Source organism: Haliaeetus albicilla, chromosome 17 (assembly GCF_947461875.1).
Source record: "Haliaeetus albicilla chromosome 17, bHalAlb1.1, whole genome shotgun sequence".
In the NCBI taxonomy this organism is placed as follows: domain Eukaryota; kingdom Metazoa; phylum Chordata; class Aves; order Accipitriformes; family Accipitridae; genus Haliaeetus; species Haliaeetus albicilla.
Window position 1 is genome coordinate 29,876,040 of NC_091499.1, and position 8,389 is coordinate 29,884,428.

An 8,389-nucleotide genomic window follows, 5' to 3' on the forward strand; every position below is an offset into this window, starting at 1 on the left:
TGCTTAGGCCCAGAAACAATATAAAGGTAATACAGAAGATAAACTAGCAGTGCTATGGTAATATAACCTGGAAAATACTGGAGCTAGTCTGCTGGGGAGCATCTGCTGAGCCTGGAGAATCAGCATGGAGAGTCTGAGCAGTCGTCACAGAAAACCACCACAGCCCTCATTTTTTGGGAACCCCACGCAACCACTGCTAACCCCGAGCGTGTATGGAAAATCCATCAAAATGCTTCGGAGACTCCGCATGCGCAGGAACGGGGGAAGGCAGATAAGTCTGACTTGACCGGACTAGTAGAAGAAGAAAGGAGAGAATATGGCAAGAGAAAAGGCAGGGGTGAGGGAGGGTTGGGGAAGGGCCAAGATGGCCAAGGCAGGGTATTTCAGGCAGAGTAGGAATGAGTGAGCCAGCGGGAGTGACAGGAGCGATGCGGCCAGAGCCATTAACCAGAAGGATGAACTGAACAGCTTTTCTGACAGTCCAGAGGCAGAGAAAGGAGATGTGCTCGGGAAGCGAGGCAGAAGCCTGAACAAAGTTTAGTCTATCTACCAGAAAAGTCAGATTATTCTCTACTTTTGTAGGAAAACCTGATAGCTGCACTTGGAGACAACCTTCACATCTAAGCAGTCAAGAGGGCAGAGAAGGCACCAGCGTCGTAAGCCTTTCTCACCAAGACTGGAAGAACTGATGCCCTCAGCCTTGTCCGAGGAAGCAGAGGAGATGAGAGCTTTCGGAAGGAAGAAGAGAAGTTCTACAACACTGGCTGTGTGAAGGCCAACGATGGGAGAGGGATGTAGGAAGAGGGAGAGCCTATCGAAAAAAGACGCCATGGAATAGCCACTCCTGTGACTGGGGAGAAGTCATTGCTAGAAACTGAGTTCTGCGAGCTGCCGTCCATAAGACATCCTCAAGCTGTTCCCAGAGGTGGAGTTGGCAAAAAGTAAGGAGCGAAGGTGGAGACCTGAGCATGCCTCATGAAGAGCAATGGGAAATAAAGGGACAATCAGAAGCAGGAAAAGAAGCTGATGAGCAGGGCTTGCAGAAGGCCGGGGAGGGCAGCTTTCCAAGCAGGAATGATGGCCTGAAAGAAGAGAAAGTTTCAGAGACTATAGATTTGGCTCAGAAAGGGAAGCTAAAATCTTCAGTTTAAAAAGCATTCCATGGTCAAAACCAATGCAACAGCAACTAAGGTGGGGGCTGGAGGGAAGAAACATGAAATAACAGCATCTGTCTTATCCTTAACACCAGGAAAAAAACGCCCAGGGACCTCATGGTGTTTTGGCAAGGGGAGAGCCCATTTGCTGTGGCTCCAGAAGGGTCGCAGGCCTGAGGAAGCAGTGCCGGCCACCTCAGGTCCTGCGATAGAGCACAAAACAGGAACGGCATGGCTCTGAAAATGAAACCTCTGCTTCTTGCGAAGGTAAGAACCAACACCCACGCAGAACCGGCAAGCACCAAAAGCAAAGTGCTCCCTCACTGTAATTGTAAGTGTTCTTCAGTTAACATCTGCCATAAAAAATAAAACACAAGAAAACAACTTACCAAGCAAAAGAAAGCATTTAGCGTTTTGGAAAGCCTTCAGTCTGCACAGATTTTCTCATCTCTTGCACCACAAAGAGCAGTGAACACTTTTTAAGTCACTGACAATTAGTCTGACATGTCTTCAGAGCTTTCTTCTCAAAGAGAAAGTCTGATCTATGTTTCCTGTAATATGACATATTTATTTGCAACTGTGTATAAACAAAAAAGATACACAGAATAAAATTAATCAGAAAGATGCTAAACTAAAATAGTACCAAAGTAATATAATATTATGAAGGAGAAAAAATGTCTACCACCATAAATCAAAGAAAGATACCTTGACAGTATCCTTTTCTTTTAGAAGTGAGAAGAAAATTGGAATTAGGCCCAGCTCCTACAGAGAGCTCTTCAATTTCCTTCTTGAAGCAAAAGTCATATTCAGTCAACACAGGTTTTCCTGATCAAGCTCAGCAGGATCAAACACAATATTAACTAAAGAATCACAAAAATACTTGTTTAAGCACAGGCAGCCGAAAGACACAGGACTGAGCACAACCAAGACAGAGGCAATTTCTCTCCCTTGGAAAATGAGAGTGATTGATAAAAGGGAACTTTCTGCAATTTAGAATAACTGTTCTCTGTACAGACACACATTCATGGCAGTATTCAAAACTTTCAGTGTGGGGAAAACCAGTTTCTCCCTCTGGTGTAAGAACCTGATGCAAACTCTTCTGTGGCTCTTGAATGGATTTATGCCTACTTAATTTGGGTACAAATTTTACCAGTTGAGTATTCATGTTTTATTGCAGAGATTTGGAAGCTGTTTTAATTAATAATTTTCTTTTTCCACAGATCATAACTTTTTCTACTGACAGGCAGATGTTTAGTGTGTCCTTTTACTTACCTAGCTTTACTGGATCTGAAGTTTCACAGTCGCTTCCAGGTGCCAGCAATGACGACTGTTACTGAGGAAGTTCATTAAAATACCATGGACCTAGCCAGAATATCTGGGCTTGCTTATTTTTATTATATACATAGTCTATATACAGGAGTATTTTTAGAGCATTAGGTGATGTGCTTTACTATTAACAGCTAGGGTTGAAGCCTGAAGATGATACACTATTTTCTTCCATAAAGAAAACTCTGCTAAGGCTGCTGCCATTTCCTTAGCACTCCCTGAAAACTGGTTCCTTCCTAACTCTCTGGAAACCATCTTGGTTTTTATTTTAAAAGAACAACCAACAACAAAACTCAAATAATGATGATTCTCCGGTTTTTGGCAACCAAAAAGCACAAAAGAAGTCCCAATTGGAGTGAAAGCATTCAAGAAAAAAAAGGAAAATTCTGAAGAAAGCTGACTAGGAAGAAGGAACGAAAAGAGATAGAATTCCTTTAGTCCAAAACCCACCAAGTTTTGACAACAAAAAATCGAGAAGGTCCCCATTTTCAACACAGGATATATTTATCTAGTGGTGCCACGGTTACTAGTCAGTCAAGCCATGCTTCACCACTGTGAAAATTTATTTAAACAGAAATGAGTTTCAATGAGAAAGCTGTGCTTATGTGCTCATTTTTACAAGTAAGTACTCTATTTCCATTATAATAGGACAATTCTATTCTTGCTACAGCTCTATGGATTTTAATAGAGCTACCTCCAAAATAGATTCAAGTTCATAATTCGTGTTGTGCAGAAAACCATGAGACTAGGTTCTGTGTATTTTTGTGAGGTAATTAAGTGGCCTGATTTCCATTAATAAAGAAAGTGCCCTACTTCCCATTAACACCATTGAAGCCAATCATTAAGATGACTAAAGTTAGAGAGTTCTTAAATCTTGGCCCATAATCTTTGAAGAAAACACAGAGCCAAAGCCAAGGAGATGTTCAGTGAAAGTTTAAAATGCACAATGAAGACCTAATTCTCCACTGCTGCATGTCTCCTGTGGTCATGTACAGCTGGGTACAGTCCTCCTAAAATACTACCAGGCAAGAATTTTGCACATGTGTAGAAAATCAAGACCTAGCTTTTGCAGAACATATACATATATCAGGCATAATGCTGCAGTTATCGAGACCCTTCAGCACAATGACTTTAAAATGTTAGCAGGCAATTACTATTTCCATTTTACTGATGGGGGCTAAAATAGAGACGAAGCAAGCTGGGCTAGATGGAAGTGCCCAGGAAAATGAACAGAGTTAAATTTTAGAGTGGATTAGTTAAACCACAAACAATTCTATGTAGACATCCATTCAAAACTAAAGCTGCTTTTATTCTAGTCTGCGTTATTTTATTCTGAAAGTGAATTAATTTAAATCAAATTGCAGCCAGTTCTGTTCTGAATAAGAGCATGCAAATTGAGGTTCAATACAGTTCACAGACACTTTTAATTTACACCTTTTGTTAATTTAATTAATTGTCCTGAGTGCCTGAGCTCACATAGGAAGCATGCCAAGGTGCAAAGAGTTAAGGATGAGGCTCCCCAGCAGCCCTTCCTTGGGGTGCTGCTCAACCATCCTCCTTATCACCAGACAGTACAGCCCTGGTCCTTGATTCTGTGGGAGCCAGAGGAGGTATTCCTGCCTTTCCCTGTCACCTACCATGCAGTGACAGCTCTCAGGGAGAGCATTTCATGCATTTAATGGGAGGACCGGACAAACATGCAGCACCTATTGACTAGGGGCCAGGAGGAAGCACTCGACCCGGGAGGGTGCGTTCATTGACCTCTGTAGGCACCGAAAGCAGAGAAGTAGTGTGACACATCGCAGGGGACACGGAGTTATGTTTTCAGCGGTCAGCCTAAAAACCTGACAGTCAGCTTTGCTTACTTCACCAAGATCAGATTTGCAAAGGTGTAACTCAATGACAAACATTAAAAGAGTCCCTGAGAAAGATCTATAAATACCCACTGCATCTTCCTTCCTACTTTTTTTTCTTTTAAATCGTATTCAGTTTGAAATTGTAGTTTCTTACGGCAAGTCTGTGCACAATTTTTATACTTCCAAAAACTGAAGTAAGATGATCTACTGGATTAATCGCACCCACCTCAGGGCAGTGCAATTCTATCAGTATCTATGCAGTTATTGTAGCACCGCAGCAACCACCTATGGATCAGCCTCTACGCTGACCCATTGGCAAGAGTCCCACAGCCCAGCTAAAAGTCAAATACTCCTCCACGATGCAAAAATGCGTGGAATGCCATGCATCCACTTCCAACCCTGTGCAGCCACTGTCTAGGCAAAGCCACGCGTTTTAAGGCCTCTCTACCTTTCTTGAGCATTACTTCCTTCAGCTTTGTAACATACGGTTCCCTCCGTTCTCTGCTCTTTCTTAAGTTTGTCAATCCTGCCTTGGTATGAACTTCGCCAGAAATCATCTTAACCTTTTAGTTACAATCACATCAGAGAAAAAAATCAAGAAGAGCTTTTCTCTCGTTTTCCAGCTTTTCTTGGCAGTTAATAGTAAGTCCATCAAGAAAAAAAAAAATCCAGTGTCATCGTCCATGAACGCCGATTGTCCTCCTCTACTGTTCTCAGAGCTTCCTAATAGGAGAAAGTCACTTATAAGTAATAGAACAGTTATCCCTAAGAGGCTGCTTACGGGGTGAAGGAAATGGGATGCAAACATTTGTTTTGGAGAGAGGGGGTGAAGTATGAAAAAAACAGCTCTGAGACTAAAAGTTTGAGTGCCTTCTGTGTCCAGTAAAGAAACTTGGGACAATCTTGAGTCCCCTTTGAAAAGAGCTGCTGGGTAAAACTTCAGCTCCTTCAGGAGGCCGCGGTCATTTTTAAAACGTTCTTCAAAACTCCTAACTATGCAATCCTAAATGTCTCGCAGCCACGTAAAAGGGGCAATCCTGAATTCTCGGGAAAGTGGCAAACGCATTTTCGGGGACCGGGGCGGGGGGGGGGGGGTGGCAGATGAGCGTCGGGGGGGCACCGGCCCCACCGCACCCCGGCCCACCACCCACCCGGCTCTGGCCCCGTGTCACCCACGGGGGACGCGACCCACCGGCGCCTCCGCTCCCCGCAGCTACACCGGGAGCTTGCCTCTTCCCGGGGGGGGGGGGGGGAATTTCGGGGGGGGCTCCGGGGAGCGAGGGTCTCCCCGGCCGGAGGGGGCTGAGGGCGGGAGCTGCCCCCGGGGCTTCCAGGCGGGAGGCAGGGAGCGGCGGCGGGGCTGGGCGGGTGGGTCCGGCTTCGGAGGGAGAAGGACTTTCTGCGCGACGGAGCGAGATGCATTTCCCCGGGCTTCGGTTGCGTGCCTGCCAGCGCTGCTGCGTGCTGGCAAAGCGGGTAACCCCGCTGCAGCAAACGCTCCGGGGAGCCACGCCGGACAGACAGGCAGGGACGCGAGTCCCAGGACGTTATTTCCACCCGGGATCTAAGGAAAAGAAGAGGCTTCGCCCCGCGACGGCGGTTCCTCGGGGGCGGAGGGCCCGCCGCAGCCCCCGCCCGGACCGTGGGTGGCGGTGCTGGCCCCCTGCCCGCGGGGGCGGCCGGGGACCCCCCCCGGCAAGCCCGGGACCTCGGTGGCGGAGAAGGGATGGGGGGGGCAGGGGCCTGGGTTCCTCGCTGCGTCCCGGGAAAGCCGGTAATTCCTCCCGCAGGGAGCAGGTAGATCTTTAAAAAAAAAAAAAAACAAAAAAAAACCCAAACAACAAACAACCAAAAAAACCCTAATCTGAGCAAAATGAAAACGGTAATTGCCTGCTAACGTTAGGAGCTTCCCGGAGGAGGGACTTCAGCAAGGCTGCCAGGAGGATTTAGTAGCCGGATCCACGACAAACAACGCTGACATAAACTCTGCTCGGGGAGGTAAATACAGGACAGCTCGGGTTTCTGTAGGAGAATAGCACGGGAGGCTTGTGCCCCAGGGAAAAAAGAAAAAAAACAAAAAAACAACCAAAAATAAAACTATCGTAAGGCAGCAGGAACGATTTCCAGAGTGAGCAGTAATTACAAATCCAGCGGCACCGACGCGTGACATTAAATATTTCTGTGCAAAACCCCAAGACAGCTCGGAAAAGCACCAATATCCCCGGGTGATGAACGCTATTTGAGCGGGGATCCTAACACCCGCCCTGGAGCCTGTTCCCCCGTTTCGGAGGTGGTTGCAGGCGCATCTAGAGCAGCTGCAGCCCAGGCGAGGTAACACGGCCTTTTTTAAGTCAGACCTAGCAAATCTCTCCCCCCCTCTGAAAGGCGATTTCTGCAGCGGGGCAGCGGTCCCGGGAGCCCGAGGGTCCCTGGTGGGAGCGGGCCTGGCCCTCGCAGGTCCCCCCGGGTCCTTACAGCACAGCCAACGAAGGGAAGTTTTGGGGGCTTTTTATCTTGGTTGTTTTTTTGGTTTTTGTTTTTTTTTTTTTTTTTAATCTAGAAAACCCCACGCCGAGCAGTGAGTCCGCTCCCAGATTTCTAAAGCGCTTCTGCTTCAAATCGCAGCCGGGAGCCGCAGGCTGCTCCTGCTATTCCACTTCTCCCGAAATGCCCCGATACTTCGGGGGGAGGTTGTGGGTATTTTTGGTCAGAACCCATCAAAAGGACGGTCGCCGGGAATTCGTCCCAAGATCCCGGGAACTGCCTTTGCCTTTCCCGCCGGCGCTGGCTTCTGTCGCGTCTAAGCAGCCGCGGAGCTTTTAGCAGCTCTGCGAACAGGGGCATGAAAGGGATGTCCCGGTAGGGCAATGAGGCATGAAATCCCGCTGTTCCTTTACGTAGCAGCAACATCCAAATGAAAGAGCAAACACCCGACGTGCCACCAAATATAATTGCATAGATGGAGGGTATTAGCGGGGAAAAAAAAAAAAAAAGAGCTGGCGCCCGTTTCTCTTTCGCCACGGCCCTTTCTCGCACGCAGTCCCGCAAAAGAACCCCACCTGTACCTTCAGCAGGATTGAACCGAGCGGAAAACTGAGTCACTGGCACCCGTGGGCTGCTAAAATAGAAGGCGGCCGGGGCAAACGCGGCCCCGGTGCTGCCGAGCGGAGCCCCGCCGGGAAGGTGCCGGCTCCCCCCGCCGAGCTCGCTGCCTGCCCCGAAAGAAAAGCCGGAGCCATCTCTCCCTCCAGCTCTTTTTCTCCTCCTTTCCCGACCCACCGGTTCCTCCACCTCCCCGGACCGGCACAGCACCGGTGACCGTCGCCTCTTCGGAAACCCGGCGAGATGAGGGGCACGGCGGCCCCGACGCCACGGTGAGGGTCGCGGGGCCACGCCGCCCCGACCCGGGGAGAGGACAAAAAAAAAAAACCCAAACAAAACTCCTCGCCGCTTCATCGTTTTGCGGCGACGCCGGTCGTCGCATCCCGATTTTCTCTCCGGCAGGTGCTGCCCCCGCCGCAGCCCCGTTCCCCGGTGCCCGGCCCCGGCTCCCTCGGCCAGCCTGGCGGCAGCAGGGACGGGAGAAAAATGTCCCCAGAAAGGGGACGGAGGCGGGGGGAGAGGCACCGAAGGTGAGGGATTGCGTTTCTGCGGAGAACGTAGCCCTCCGAGTGGATGTATTTTGTCAGGAATCCGGAATTAGAACACGCAAGACAAACAAACGGGGAGGGGGGGAATCCCGGACAAAAGCAAAATAAAACCCGCCTGCTACAGATCCTCCGGTAACCGAGCCGCTAAGCTTCCTCCGAGTCCTTTCCAGCCGGGATTATCGCCGTGCTTTGGCTCCCGGCCCTGCGAGTGCCCGCTGCCCCACGGCGCGCCCGTGGGAGCCCGGCGGGACGGGACGGCGGGGGCCGCTCGCACGGCCGGGCCGGCACTTACACCTTTCCCGGGATTTGCACCCTTCCCGGGATTTGCACCTTTCCCGGGATGTATTTACACAACCCTCAACCCCGCGCTTGCGTGCCCTGCGAGACGCCCCGCGGCGCCCCA